Here is a 15,395-nt window from a genome sequence, read left to right as displayed (position 1 = left end):
TGAACTCCAGAGCGGGTGCTGGGTCTAGAGAGATTTCCCCACCAGTGTGCTGGATATGCAGTCATGGTGTTGTCTAGAGAACAGCTGACAGGCAGAATGTAATAAGGAGTGTAGGACCTTTGAGTCTGTGGTTTGCTCCGACGTCCTCAGACAAGACCATCGCTGATCTTAGGAAGCAGGAGGCAGCTTCCCATAAATGACGTAAAATGGTGGCGCAAAAGAGGCCACCGATGACAACATGGGCAGGGTACTTCCTCAGTGGCCGCTGATCACAGACAACTTTTGGTCTTGATTTCCCAATGAGCTGTGCTGAGATAGGGCTTTACCAGAAAGTAAAATAAGCCTTGTCCAAAGCAGTGACAAAGCACTTGGAGTATCCATACAAAGTGCAGTTCCCTCTTGTTCTCTAACTTTGTGGAGCCAAAATAACTAAGCCAGAGGTGCCAGCATAGCACCTGTGATTCAATCTTCAACTTTTTTGGATTGAATTCTCTCCTGGTTGACTGTTCATCTTTCATTTACCAGTGCTCCCAAGCTGCCTTTGTGATCTGAATTCTCACATCTTTCCTCTCTCAGGGAGTCTTTGACAGAGACAGCTCAAATCTCAGTGCCTTTCCCAGCTCCTCACAGTTGGGTTCATGGATGCCCTTTACCCTCAGGCTTCAACTTCTACTTTGTCCCCATTTCTACCCTAAGTCTGGAGCATTTTCTTTGGATCAGACTTTTGGCTTCATTCAGGCCTCTAAGGTTCTCACTTCTTTCAGCACATTTCCCTAGAGAACTACCTGAAGAATGGTCTCTACCCCTCACCTCCTAAAGATTGACATAATATGGACCTCCTTCCTTACTAGAATCAGCACAGTTCTTTGGAAATTTCTGGATATACCACACCCCCACCTCTCTTCCCAACCACCTTAGCCTCATACACAAGATCTAGTGATGTAGCTGGATCTGCTGATCACGAGGATTTTGGAGCCAGTGCCCCCAGCAGGGAGGAACTCCTGGGCATGTGCCCTAAGTGACAGTTCTGTCCACCAGTCTCTGCCTCTCCTCCATCTCACCTTTTTTTTTGGCTTTTCCCTGAGAGGACCCCCTAGCCCTGTCCAGGACTGTAACCCTGCTGTCAACCCCTTAGGGGCTGTGGCCTTTGCTTTCCAATCTCTTCTGGGCCAGGTCCCTTCTCCAATACTAGAGACTTTTCCTATGGCTACTCTTTGGTAAGTAGAGTACTGCCCATGCACTGATATCCTAGTGTTGACCACCTTGAACTCTGTCTACTGCTCTTTGGGCTAATTGGATGTCTTGCTGGTCTGTACAGCTATGCTTCTGGAACAAGGCTCTTAGGCTTAGTTGAGCCCCTGTCCTGAATTTCATGTTAGCTCTCCAACTGCCTCTGCCTCAGAAAGAGCTTTTAATATGCATTTATGAAGCTCCAAAAGGGAGATAGAGAATATAACATTTCCTAGACTTATTTAACTAGAGAACCTTTTTTTTTTTTTTTTCTGGCTGAAGAAAATTGTTAAAATCTGACAGAGTATGGTGCTTGGTGGAGCACAGTTTTGGGAAGTAAAAGGCTTTATCCTAAAGGAATGGACATCAAATGGAGGAATTCCAGGTAAAAGTAATGTGACAGTCAGTGAAAAAAATTCTTTGGGGATAGGAAATCTCTCTGGGGGCTCCTCATTCAACAAGTGCCCACTGAGCACCTGCTATTTATGTCTCTCTGCTGGAATCACACCGTGTGTTTGACTACTTACTGTGTGTCTGCATAAGGCCGGCTCTGAGCTGGAGTGGAGCCCAAGGTGGAGAAGGAGGTAGGGATGCTACATTTTTTCTCCCATGTTTAGGTCCTCTTCCCCTTTCCTCCAGTGGAAACAGGAAATGGTGAATGGGGTGATGCCATCATGGCCACAGATACATCAGCTTTTGGATCCAAGGAAGGAGGGCTTCTCTGAGGCTTCTTTCCCTAGGTTTGACCTCTTCCAGGATTTCTCTAGCACTTTTGGGCACCCCATCTCTCCCACTCTGGGACTATTCATCTCCGCATTAGTCTCAGTTCTCACTGTTGGTTCAGGATTTTGACTTTACATATGGGCATCAGTGCCAAGTGGTATGGAGGTCATTTTTATGGAATGGGTGTGACATTATAAATTTTCTACTTTGCCTATGAAATCCCTCTTCTTTTATAGCTCATGGGCCGTCCAGACTATAATAATTTTTTTAAGTCCTTCAGTGAAGATAAACCCATGTCTGGGAAGGGCAGTCTTGCAGACATTTAAATATGTCAGGGTGGGTGACTAAGTGCCAAGGGCATAGCTGGTAACCAAAGTGGAAACCAGTCACTTCCTCTGAATGTCATTCAGAACCAGGACAGGAAAAGATCACTTGAAGCAGATAGAAGTCACTAAGACTCTTGACTGAGACCTTTTGAGACCCTGGTATATGGATCTTTACTGTCATGAGTGAGATCTTTGGTTGGCTGATCTTAACTCAGTTGGCTTGAGCTAATCATAGAACAAACTAGATGGAAAGGCTCGGCATTGAACTTTCCCTTAGGTATGGTGTTCTCTGAACATCAGCAAATAGCATCCTCCACCCACAAAGCACCACCTTAGGGGCCTTGGCCTGTGACACTTGTCCATTTCTGCCACTTCCTCTGAAAGACCATGGTTTTAACTGTGAAGATCAGTGAGTGAGTTCACTTGCAGGAAGGTGGAAAGAGGGCTTGAAATGGGCATTTAGAGATTTTAAATAGAGCCAGCCAGTTACTTGTTCATTCTATAGGTGTGTATAATTATTTGTTTGTCTGTAACTGCAGAAGGCTTACTTTCCCCAACTAGTCTTTCCTAACAGGCTCCCTACATGAAGACATTTCCTAAGATTCTTTCCTTAGACCTGTTCTCTCTTCCCTCTATAAACTGTCCCTGGGTGATGTCATCTGTGCTTATCAAAAACTCTCAGATCTCTATCTCCAACCTAAATCTCTCTTTTAGTTCCTGACTCATGATGACCATACACTATTGATATTATAACCTGGATGGCTCTTAGGCATTTTAAACTCTACATGTCTTAAGCCAGATTACATTCTTCATCAACCCATCCTCTTCTCCCTATTCCCACGTTCCTTCCTATTTTTATTCCTCTTACTTTGTTCCTTGATTTAGGAGCATCTCCATCTAGGTTGATTAGGAAACTTGCTTCTGCATCACTGTCTTGCACTGTTCCACCACCAAGAATTTAATAGGCTCTGAGTGTAATATAAGATGTTTAGGATGTGTGTAGGTGGTTTGTTTCTTTTCTTTTTCTTTCATGTAATTCTTGTCTGCATGGCATGTACAGTTGAATTCCACAGAGAAATTAACAGAAAAAATAAAGGTTAATCTGAGGTTTAGATTTTAAGTAAACTGGAAATTCTGGAAAGGAAACATCTGAGGGCTAAAACCTTGGGAGAAAGCTTCGTGGAAGAGGTGAGAGTCGACTGAGGACACCTTAGGTGGGGTAGGGACTGCAAGACCCCTTTGGGAGCATGTGCAATGGTGAAGGGACAATCCTCAGCTTGTTTCTTGTGCAGGCAGAGTGATCAGCACCTCCCCTACCAGCTACTTCTGTTCATCACTGTTGTACCTCATGCAGTTTGATTCTGTTTAAAAGGTTCTGAGAATTGAGTATCATAGTGTAACACATTAGTTAGCTGGAACCATCTTTTCCCTTAAACTTTTGGCTCAAGGTGTCATTCTGCAACTTGTGGAAACTCTGATTCCTTCACCCGGAATTCACCAGTTTCTTGGGAGCTCATGTATTTATAGTCACTCTGATTTTGATCTCTTGCTTCCATTAAATTAGTTCAGATTATAGACAGTCTTATTGTCTCAAGCATGCTGTTCCTGTTTCCATCCACACTGAACCAGATGGTAGAACTCAGATATCTCCCAGCTCAAAGCCTTTTTGTGTGTAGCGGACTTTATTAAAGTTTGGGGTAATGGAGAGTATTTTACATTGCAGCAAAGTAAGCAACTTGCATTCTCATACTGGCTATCCCTTTCCCTTAAAGTAATTTGCCCACCTTTCCATTAGGGATTCATTAATATCACCCATATATGTGGCCTTGGTGTCTCTTAGAATCTTATCTTTCTTTCCTTTGCAAACCTTCCTTACTCTATTGCCACTCAGCGCTCCAAATACTTCTTACTTTATTATGCAAAGCAGTTGAACTCTAACTCCGCCTCCCAGGTTCACCTCTGTATATCCAAGGTCCACTGAAGGGCTCTGCTGAATAAAAAGCTCATCTACTTCGTAGCCACACAAAGGATTTGTAGAACCTCTTATGTGTTCTTCTATATTATCTTCTCTCTTTTGGAAGTATTTCTTGTTTTATTTTTTATTTTTTATTTATTTATTTTTTTGCTGTTCGTGGGCCTCTCACTGTTGTGGCCTCTCCCATTGCGGAGCACAGGCTCCGGACGCGCAGGCTCAGCGGCCATGGCTCACGGGCCCAGCTGCTCCGCAGCATGTGGGATCTTCCCGGACCGGGACACAAACCTGCGTCCCATCCCCTGCATCGGCAGGCGGACTCTCAACCACTGCGCCACCAGGGAAGCCCTGGAAGTATTTCTTGTTTTAAATAGCATTTACTTCTTCTTACCCCAGAAATGGTTTTGCTTTGAAGCATCTGTGGAGGGAAGGTAAGAGGCAATGTGAATATAAGCAGCAACCTACATAAAACCTATTGTGGGCAATGAAAAACCTCGTCTAACTGGGAGGAAGAATTCTTGTTGGGGAGTAGAGCTCAGAATAGATTCGAAAGACCAGAAACAGACTTAGGTTTCAGTGGCAAAGGATAGCGTTTAGGACAAATGTCTAACCATTTAAAAGAAAATCTCTGTCACCTTCTAGTAAAATAAATTCTAGATAAATATTTTTATTTTTAAAATTATTATTATTTTCATTTTATTTTACTTTTTAAAATTATTTTTTATTGGAGTATAGTTGATTTACAATGTTGTGTTAAAGATTTTTACATAAAAACTAAAGTGATAAGTATACTAGAAAATAGTTTTTTTAGTGTGGTACCAAAGGCAGAAACCATAAAGGAAAAAGTGTGGTGGATTAGCTTTAAAAAAAATCACAACAAGTACCATAAACAAAATAAAAAGTAGGTGTCAACTGGTTAAAAAATGTTTTCAACATATCTCTAATGTGTACAAAGCTCTTACAAATCAATAGGAAAAAACCACAAAAAGGAAATGGGAAAAGTCATGGAAAAATAAATATAAATGGCCAATAAAGCATATAGAAAAAAGCTGTTATTTATAATCCAGAAAACAAACAGAAATGAGATATCATTTTTCAACTGTTAGATTGACAAATATTAAAAATAAGAAAATATTTGTTACTGTCGAGGGCTGGAGGAAACAGGATCTCATACTCTGTTGCTGGGAATAAATATTAATACTCTCTGAAGTTCAGTTTGGCAATATGTATCAGATTTAAAGTACACATGCTCTTAAACCAACAATTCAACTTCTAGGTATTTATCCTAAGGGCAAGTGTACAGAGATGTATGTGTGACGATATTTATTACAGAGTTTATAAAGCAATCAAAATAGCCATTGATAGGGGATTGGTCAAATAAATAGTGGTATGTCCATACAGTGATACACGAAGTAAATGTATAATTATTGTCATAGAAAGATGGCTACAGTATATACATGAAAAAATATATAGCATATGAACCTGTTTCAGTTGAGATAAATATAGCCATAGCTATGTGTATATATTTTAAAAATCATGCAACACATTGTTAACAGAAATTATCTTTTCTAATTCAGAAAAAGAAAAGCCACTTTAAAAAAATAGGGGACTTCCCTGGTGGTGCAGTGGTTAAGAATCCGCCTGCCAATGTAGGGCACAAGGGTTCGAGCCCTGGTTGGGGAAGATCCCACATGCCGCAGAGCGACTAAACCCGTGCGCCCCAACTACCGAGCCTGTGTTCTAGAGCCTGCGAGCCACAACTACTGAGCCTACATGCCACAACTACTGAAGCCCGTGCACCTAGAGCCCGTGCTCCACCAACGAGAGAAGCCACCTCAGTGAGAAGCCTGTGCACCACAATGAAGAATAGTCCCCGCTCACCACAACTAGAGAAAGCCCGTGCGCAGCAATGAAGACCTAACGCAGCCAAAATAAATAAATAAATAAATTTATTTAAAAAAAAATAGGAAATAGATTCTGACTTGAGGGTGGTATGTGGGCTGAAACCAGACAATTTTTTTTTAAACCTTGATGGGCTAGGTAATGAATAGTGGTGATAAAAGTAGGAAGGTTTTATGGTGTGAATGCATGAAATGAATGAAGTGAAAAATGAGGTTAGGGAAACCAGTTAGGAATCTATAGTGGCAGTCCAGGCCTGAAATATGAGAATAAGGTGTCAGCTGGGGTAGGCAATGGGATTATAAGGAAAAGAACCAATCTGAAGGACATTTCATAGAAGAAACCACCAATCTGCTGGTAGTCTGCCAGGCAGGAAGAGGATAAAGAAGAAAGAATAACAAGTCACTGATAATGCCAAAGTGTTTGCCCTGTGAAGTTGGAAAACTACTCGTCATGACAGGTATGGGGTAACTGGAAAGGAGAACCACTCTTCTAGAAGGGGAGACAAATTTGTTTCTTGGAGTTGAATTTGAAGGGCTAGAGGTATATCTGAAAAGAAATGTTCTTTAGGGTGGGGATTCCCATTTAGAGAAAAACTTACCTGTAAAAATAGAGGTAATAGGTAGGAGTGGGAACTCTCTAGATTTGACACCCTTGAGATTCTTGAAGGAGGAGTGGGTCATATCTTTGTTCTCCCTTTCCTGCTGGCAGTCTTGGCAGACTCTGGAGAGGAGTGTGGCATTGGTCTCAGTTGGAACCTGAGAGTAGAGCTTGAGGAGAGGTAGGATTGGGCAGTAATCATAATAAAACAACAGCCACAGCATTATTTTAAAATCAATCTGCCATTTACAAAGGCCATTATATACAGCAGCTTATTTAACACAATCCTGTATACGATGCCTTATTACTTTACTCCTTACTAGAACTGAAGTTCAGTTAGAGAATTAGGACTCTAAGGTATTCAGGGCTCAAATTCCATTTCTCATTTCTCTACTCTCCATCTCTTAGAGATGAATTTTCCAAGGAGGGAAAGACTAGAGCAAAGGCTGTAGCCTGGAGCTAGCAGTACCCACAGTTAAGAGGTGGGAGGAAGAAGAGAGCCAGGGAAGACATCAAGTCACTCACAGTCACTGCCCTGTCCCCTGTCCCTTGTAGGCCCTGACATTCCTCTAGCCAGAGAATGTTGGATGTTCCGTAGAATTCAAAAGGAAAAAAAAAAAGTCCTAATCTATTCATAAATAGCTTGAGGTGTTTTAAATAAGGTTGTCTAGTTTGGTTACAGCAGAGTTAGGGTGGTAACTTAGTGGTTTATTGAATTCTGGCTTCATTCTTTTGAGAGCAATACAATAAAATCATATTGACTTAGACCCATGAAGGAAGGGCTTGTCTGAATTAATTACATGAAAAAAAGATTTTTTGTGTGAACCCATTAGGTTTGTTTACTTTTGGAATCACATGGTTAACTCACTTGTGTATGCATTAGCTTGTAGAGATCCTAAGAAGACCTGCTTTAATGGGTAGAAAACCAGAAAGTCTCATAAGTCACTGCAGTTTTCCAACTGACAGCCATATTTATGGGATTAGATTATTTACCTAACCCATCCTGCTAGCATAGACACAAAAAGCAGTTATTTCCTGTCAGAAGTTCGAATCAACAGGGTCCACTTTAAAGAGGTTCTTAGGCAATTGCCTGACCAGTGTCCGCTAAGAATCTTGCAAGGCATCCTGTAGCCGAGTGCTTGGAGCACAGTGGGCAGTAATAGTGCTCGGAAACTGGGTGAATGAATGAGTGAACGAGTGAAGGACTGAAGGAATCTTTCTCCCCAGGCGTGTTGAACTGTATGAAGCATTCTTTCCACAGCCTCACACTATAGCTCGGCTGGATGGTTTGGGGACAAGTCTTAGATTCTGTATTGGCAGGGGGAGGAAATGGGGGCACACCATGGGAAGTTTCTGCTCTGTGAGCTGGTGACTCCATAGAGAAGGGACATTTCCAAAACCAGTACGCTGGTGTCACTTGAGTCCCAGTCTCATGATCTTTCCTCCTAAAAAGGTCAGGCTGCTGAGAAAGTCTCTGGAGCAAGTAAGGAGGCCCATGGAGGTAGGAGATTTCCTGTTGGCAACCTGGATCTTACTCAAAAGGCAACTACTTTATAAGTCCTCTGTAGAGGCTCTCCACTACCTTTGCTCCTCACTGCTTGGATTCTAAATCAGGAGCCTCTCAGGCTCATCCCTGGCTTTTGCTTACTCAGCCTGGCCCTGCCCTTTGGCTGTGTGCCGTTGGTGATTTTATTTTAGCCCTGCTGGAAATTACACCCTCTACAAGGGTAAAGCAAATTGGGAGGTTCTGGTTCTGGCTCTAGAGGGACTGGGGCCTGTCACCTGGCCCTGCCATGTGTTTCCTGGCATGCTTTCCTGGCCACCTTTTTACCCTTACACAGTCCTCCAATCCCGTATTTCTGCCTGGGTGAGGATTAAAGACTGGCTTCTTCAGCGGGACTGTGGGGGCAGGAATCAGTGCTTTGGAAGAAGCTTCTGACACCAATCTTCATGTTCTGCTTTAGGAGAATTATTGATTTCATACAGATGATCTAACAGTTATATTGAGGGTGGTCGGGGGACGAGGACATGGAGATTCTTCATATCCACAAAAGGATTTACCACTGGGTTTCTTTAAGCACTGAACCTGCTTTTCAAAATCAAATTTGATTTTCATGCTTTAAACAATGTGCAGTTATTTGTATCAGAAAAAAGCGTTTGAGATTTTCGAGGCAGACTTCCTTGTTTCAGAAATGAACGCACTTCGGGAGGTCCAGGAATGGCAAAGCCGTGCCTGTGCCAGGGAGCTGAACACTCAGATCTTGTGAAGGGGCGGAGGCAGAAGGGGCGGACGGTGTGAGAGGGCGTCTCATCCCCTCCTGGGGGAGCGTCTCTTGGGCTGCTTTTCAGGTGAGGCAGGGAAGATGCATTCCTTCCCCAGAATGCCCTGCTCACATCCCTCAGATTGGGTAATTCCTGCCTCATTGACTTCTACCTTAGTCTTTTCAGACTGAACACCAAATGACATGGTAATGCCTTAGAATTTGATGTTTTTAAGGCACATTTAAATAAGTGAAAACCGAAATTACAGGATGTGAATGACTGAATGCAACTTTTTGAAATTCCATGTGTAAAAAAAGCCTAATGCTAAGCAAAATGTCAGTGGAGGATCTTCAGGGGGCCTGATTTAATTGGTTGAGTAGATCTATTATTAGAATTATCCAATCTATAATAATAATCATTTATCAATTATTTATTAACTGCAGATAGTTTTATGATAATTTGATATAAACTGATAGGGTATGACAGGTATAAGACTAATGCTGTGGGAACTCAGAGAGGAGAGATGATTTTTACCTTTGGATCTAGAGAATCAGAGTTTTGTGAAAACACGTTTCTTTGTCTTAACACTTTAAACGATCTTGCTTATACCCTGGTCAGAGGTAGTGTTGATACAAAGGAAAATCTGTTCTCTTCATTTATATTATTAAAGTTCTGAATTAATCGCAACACAGTGTATTTCTTTTCACTATGCTTCTTCGCTAATCTCTAGAGCAGTTTTCCGAAGAGCAGACCTTTGGTAAATAAGAGCAGTCCACTCTCTTTTATTAGATAGTATCTCTGCAGCTAGCATATGGAGGCAAGGGTGTGGGCCCCATCAGGGAGGCCACTCTTTCAAGAAGCTTGTCTGTGAAGAGAGGAGAGTTGGTGAAGCGGGGACACAGGATCTAGGGAGGGTTATTTGTTTTTTGAGACCCAAGTATGACCTTGTGCTGTGGGGAAAGAGCTAGAAGAGAGGGAAACGTTGAAGACAGAAAAGAGAAATAAAAATTGTTGAGCAAGGTTCCAGGGAAGAAGGGTTTACTGTATCCTAAGAATCGGTAGATTAAACTTGAACAAAGGACAAAGCCATCGCTGATTTTAACTGCATCGCCACCACATCACCATTTATTGCTTTCCTACCTTTTGCTGGTACTCTCTTGAGCACTTTTCACTCTCATTTGATAGGGGTGAGCGATGTGGTGGGACAGAGGGATTTGGTGTTTGGAGGAGACAGTTTCTTTCTGTTGGGCTTTGTTTTCTCTGGGCAGAAGAAATGGAAGTCATCTGCTGGGAGCAGGTGGGGTAGTGGGGACAGTGGCATGGTTTTTAAAATCTGTTGTGCCAATGGCTGTAATCTGGAGACATGGAGGAGGATAGCTGAGCCGTGCTAAAGACCCAGCTAATATTGGAGACAGTGACTTTCTAGAGGAAGTAGCCCTCATGATGAATGATTGCTTTAGCAATGCTCAGCAACTTGGGAGTTAAAGCAGAGGACATTTGTATTCAAACAGGAGCTGTGTTTTGTGGGGCAAATGGAAGACTTGGAGTAAGGGGAGTCTCGGATATTGGTAGTAGAGTGGTTGTCTACTTGACTAGAGAAAGAAGTGAATCTAGGAGAGGACTGATAGGCAGCAAAACGATGAGGGGGGTGGGTATCGAGAGGCTGGAAATATCAATGAAGTTGAAGAAGAAACTGTAGAAGACAAGACAAGGAGAGGTAGAAGTATAGGAGGATATAGGAGACCATGAGCAGGCAAAAGGTGTGACTTGGAGTGGAAAGGCAGACTCTGATCAAGGGGCCAAGTCCTTGATGACCAGGAGGTCAATAGCTTACAGAAATGAGGAGGAACATTGTTGTTTGGTATAGGCCTCAGCAAAAGAAGGATTTTTTTTTTAAGGTTATAGGAATAATGGCGTTAAAGCAGCATTGAGACAGACCCATCTGTTTCTCCTTTTGGTACCACTGGATACTGAAGGATGATTTTATGGCAGAACCTTCATTGTTCAGAAACCAAGTTCCTTAAGGACTGTCAGGTTTCAGCTAGGGGAAAGGAGGCCAGAACCATCTTTTAGGCCTATCTTCTGCACAGCTGGCCTGAATACTATGGAGTTTCAGTAGTGGGGCGGCAGGTAGTTCTGGCCAAGTGGGATGGCCTCCACAAAGTATTGGGCCTGTAGGCACAGTTTGCAGCAACAGGGACTAAGTACTCTTGCAGGCAAAATCCCATTTGGCCACTAGGGTTTTTTGAACTGTTCAGGATCAGATTGGGGCCAGTGCTAATCATCTGTGAGAGGCTGAAGGGAAACTTTAAAGGTTTCTTGCTTGAAACTTTAGGAGTCATTTGACTCTTGAGCCTTTCTATTCCTGTGGGGTCTGGAATGTATTTTTTCCCTCCACAGTGACAGCAAATAGTGCCCTAAAGCCCACATTTGAAAGGGTCTGGAAATACTCAGATTATTGTTTATAAAGATGTTTTTGGATTTTCAGTGGCTCAGGATTTCTTTGACATTGTTAGTACATGACTCCAAACATTTAAGAAAGAAGCCTCCAAATAGATGAAAACGAGCAAGCAAGTAAAATCTTCACAACTTTTTTGCTCCTTCTTAACTTGATTAATTTACACCACCACCTTGGCTGTAAAACCAGACGTGAACAGCTCAGAAAATGATTGCCTAACCAGCCCCGTTTCACCACAGGAACCTACTAGGCACAGCTATGTGGCCCCTAGCAGAAGAGGCTGTGTGGCTCAGAGCTTGGAATGCATTGCTCCCATGGCAGTACTTTCTAAATTGTTTGTAATTGGTTTTGTCACATAAAAATGAGAAACTTCTGTATGGCACAGTCATCATAAACAAAGTTAGAAGACAGCCAACAGGCTGGGAGAAAATTTTCGCAATATAAACAATGGATTAAGGGACTTCCCTGGTGGTACAGTGGTTAAGAATCTGCCTGCCAATGCAGGGGATGCGGGTTCAAGCCCTGGTCCGGGAGGATCCCACATGCTGTGGAGCAACTAAGCCCGTGCGCCACAACTACTGAAGCCTGTGCACCTAGGGCCCACGTGCCACAACTACTGAAGCCCGCACGCCACAACTACTGAGCCTGTGTGCTACAACTACTGAAGCCCATGCACCTAGAGCCCATGCTCCGCAACAAGAGAAGCCACTGCAATGAGAAGCCCATGCACCACAACGAAGAGTAGCCCCCACTCGCCATAACTAGAGAAAGCCCACGCGCAGCAACAAAGATCCAATGTAGCCTAAAAAAACCCCCAGTGGATTAGTATCTATAATCTATAAAAGGTTTCTAAAAATCAATAAAGAAAAGACAGCAAGTCCTATAGGAAATGGGCAAAAAATACAAATAGGCAAATCACAGCAGGGCAAACTAGAATTTTGTCTAAAGAAGTGCTTATCCTTGATCACAGAGTTCTCTGGACAAGAATGTTTATTGCATTGGTAAATATCCATGAGTAGGGACTGTGAAATGCTATGTGGCCATGAAAACATTGAAGTAGGTTCTGTATCAATGAAAAGAGCAAGTATACCCTACAGGACTGCTATAAAGAGCCTAGTGAGACTAGGGGCCCTGAGTTTTCTGGGGACAATTCCAGCTTTATTTTCAGTCAGTACATTTTGTTAAATATGCCACAAAATGTAACCTTTTTATCCCTTCATAAGGCCTTAATGTAAATAAATTCACATCCACCCCCCCAAAAAGAAGTAAGTACAGAGCAATATGAATAGAATGTTCCTATTAATTTTTTTTTTTTTTTAGTTAAGAAGTGGATTTATTTAGAGAGAAAGACACTCCCCAGACAGAGTGTGGGCCATCTCAGAAGGTGAGAAAGGCACCAGGGTATGGGGTTGTCAGTATAAAGTAGGTACACAGTAGGTAATTTCATAGGCTAATGAGTGGGAGGAGTATTCCAGCTATTTTAGTAAGGGGCGGGGGTTTCCAGGAATTGGGCCACCACCCACTTTTTGTTGGTCTTGGAACTGTCATGGCGCCTATGGGTGTGTCATTTAGCTTGCTGATGTGAGCATATACTGAGGCTCAAGGTCTAGTGGAAGTTGACTTGTGTCTGACATCTTGGACCCATTTGGTTCTAATCAGTTTAAGTCATGTCGTCGGGCTATGTCATTCTTTCAGAAGTTGTGCCCTGCCTCCTTCCCTCCTGTGTCATTCTCCCCCTCAGAGATTTTATTCCCATATTCTTATGGGAATCAGAAGGGCGATGGTCTGTCTTATGTAACTGCTTCAAGGCTGAGTAGGGACATCAACCCTGCCTGTCAGGGAGTAAAAATCTCTGGATGCCTGATCTAGGGGCCCCAGGGGCAGGACAGCTCCTTGTTTTAAGTCAGTATGGGCTGGAATCCTCGCATAGCCATCATCTTGGTGTGGAATGGTTGTAATTGTTTCCATAGCTTTTCTATGAATCTCCTTGATGATGAAGCACTTTTTGTAACAGCATCAGAGTACAAAAATATGATTTTAGATGCTATCCCTTCCAAGGTAGTCTCCCAACCAGGTGTTAGTGCCCAAAAAGTCACGAAGAAACGGCACAGAAGACGTCCCCAGTGGTGTTGATGATGAGCGGGAGTTGGTCTAGCTGGTCTCAGGACTTAATGAAGCTCAGGTTCTTGATGTCTCATCGCAGAAAGAATTCGGTGAGAGACAAAGTGATAGGTGAGAAGTGGATTTATTTAGAGAGAAACACACTTCACAGACAGAATGTGGGCCATCTCAGAAGGCAAGAGCGGCCTTGGGAGAAACACACTCCACAGGCAGAGTGTGGGCCATCTCAGAAGGTGAGAAAGGCCCCTATTAATTTATTTTTTTAATATTCCTATTTATTTGATTTGGAATGTGTTCATCCTGTTTTAAATTTTATTAGAGGGTTCCTTTAGGTTAAACAATATTTAAGGCTGTATTATTAAAATTATGGCATTAACAAATAAAACATCAAGTTTTATCTTCTCTTCATGTAAGATAGAAGATTTATTTCCCATTCTTACCTCTTCCTCTCTTTGTTTAATCTGGTATTATAAATTTTAGCCTCTGTGAAGAATTTAGGGACCTCTCACTACCCCTCCCTTCCTGGAACGAAAAGGATTCCTGAGGAAGGCTACTGGGCCATGGTGCCTACAGTTGCAGTTTCTGGTGTGATGAACAAAGGAATTCAAAGCTCAGAATTCTTCTTGCCTAGGATTTGCTCCTTTTTGGTATACACAGCCTTGCAGAGCCTCTCAGCCTCCTGCCTCAGATGCAGTGGAAGGGACAGGGGCCTCCTTAGGGAGGCCTTTCTTGCTTCTTCCCCTTAGAAAGGGAAGGTAATTACCTGAGTGGCCTAGGAAGGCAAGGCTTATTAGAGCTGCCCTAGATCTTGGGAGGAAGCCTGCTCCTTGCCTGTGTCCTTACCTCTCCTTTGGAGAAGCCTCTCAGCTGGTTTTAGGCACCCACCAACCGAGGTGAAAGGAATCCTTGAAACTGACACCTTAGTTTTGCCTAGTTGCCTGGCATTTGAAGCTCCAGAACTCCAGCCTGGAAACAGTAGGAATTCTATTGCAGGGTGGCACAAGGACTTACATATAACCCCTTTGTCCTTCTTTGGGACAGAAGCACTGTGTTCCTTAATCACATTCTCAGTGTCAGTAGACCCCAATATGGGTGTATGGGAATTGGTTTAGACTGGTAATGTAGGCTTTTCTCTGAGCTGGAGAGTTCACATAGAGTGATGTAACAGAAACTTATTTAAAACCAAAACTTATTTAAAACCAAAACTGACTGCAGCCAGTTCTGTTCTAAAAAGGGTAGTACAATTCATATTAGGGGAAAAAAGCATTCTACCACAGAATGGTAGTGGTGAGAGAGTGAAAGTTCAAAACTTATACTTCTTTATGTTCCATAGTGCTGGTCCGAGTGGAACCTGGAGTAGGTGGTTCATAGTGGGCTGACTCTAGCTATGGGTTGTTGGGTATCAGAGGTAGGGGGATGGAAAGCTAAGTTGCTCACGGTAATATAAAACCCATCTGTCTTTTCATAACATTAGGAAAGGCTGATGAACACATAGTGTTTTGATGGAGTTGGTATATGTGTATATTTTTCTTTCTGGTAAAGCATGGAGAAAGGGAACCAAGTCCCATATCTGGGACAACTCAGAGCAGAGGGAAGAGACCAGCTTCAAGAGGTGAGATGTGAGTGAGATCAAAAGTCCAGCAGGAGCTGGAGCCAGAGCCAGAAGGGACTGCTAAGAGTATTAGCTGCTGGGAATTTGCAGAAATTGCGAGAGGCTATTGGATAGGGGGATCCAGGCACTTCTGTAACATGCTCAAGGTGAGGGTGGTTGCAGCTAACATATGATTGCTGTAGTGCTGTGTAA

The 15,395-nt window shown here is 42.8% G+C and overlaps 1 long non-coding RNA gene across 4 annotated transcripts in view; it reads left to right on the top strand.

Moving 5' to 3' along the window:
* Positions 1–6,257, top strand: part of LOC309816020 — a 47,489-nt gene extending 41,232 nt beyond the window's left edge. For all 4 annotated transcript variants that reach the window (XR_014295946.1, XR_014295947.1, XR_014295948.1 and 1 more), the window contains one exon: positions 5,829–6,257. This is a non-coding gene — a long non-coding RNA (uncharacterized lncRNA). The remainder of the gene's footprint in view (positions 1–5,828) is intronic.
* The last annotated feature ends 9,138 nt before the right edge of the window (positions 6,258–15,395 follow it).

Source organism: Mesoplodon mirus (assembly GCF_964341445.2).
Source record: "Mesoplodon mirus genome assembly, chromosome: 14".
Lineage (NCBI taxonomy): Eukaryota > Metazoa > Chordata > Mammalia > Artiodactyla > Ziphiidae > Mesoplodon > Mesoplodon mirus.
Note: the sequence above shows the minus strand (reverse complement) of the source record. Positions and strands in the feature narration are given on the sequence as shown.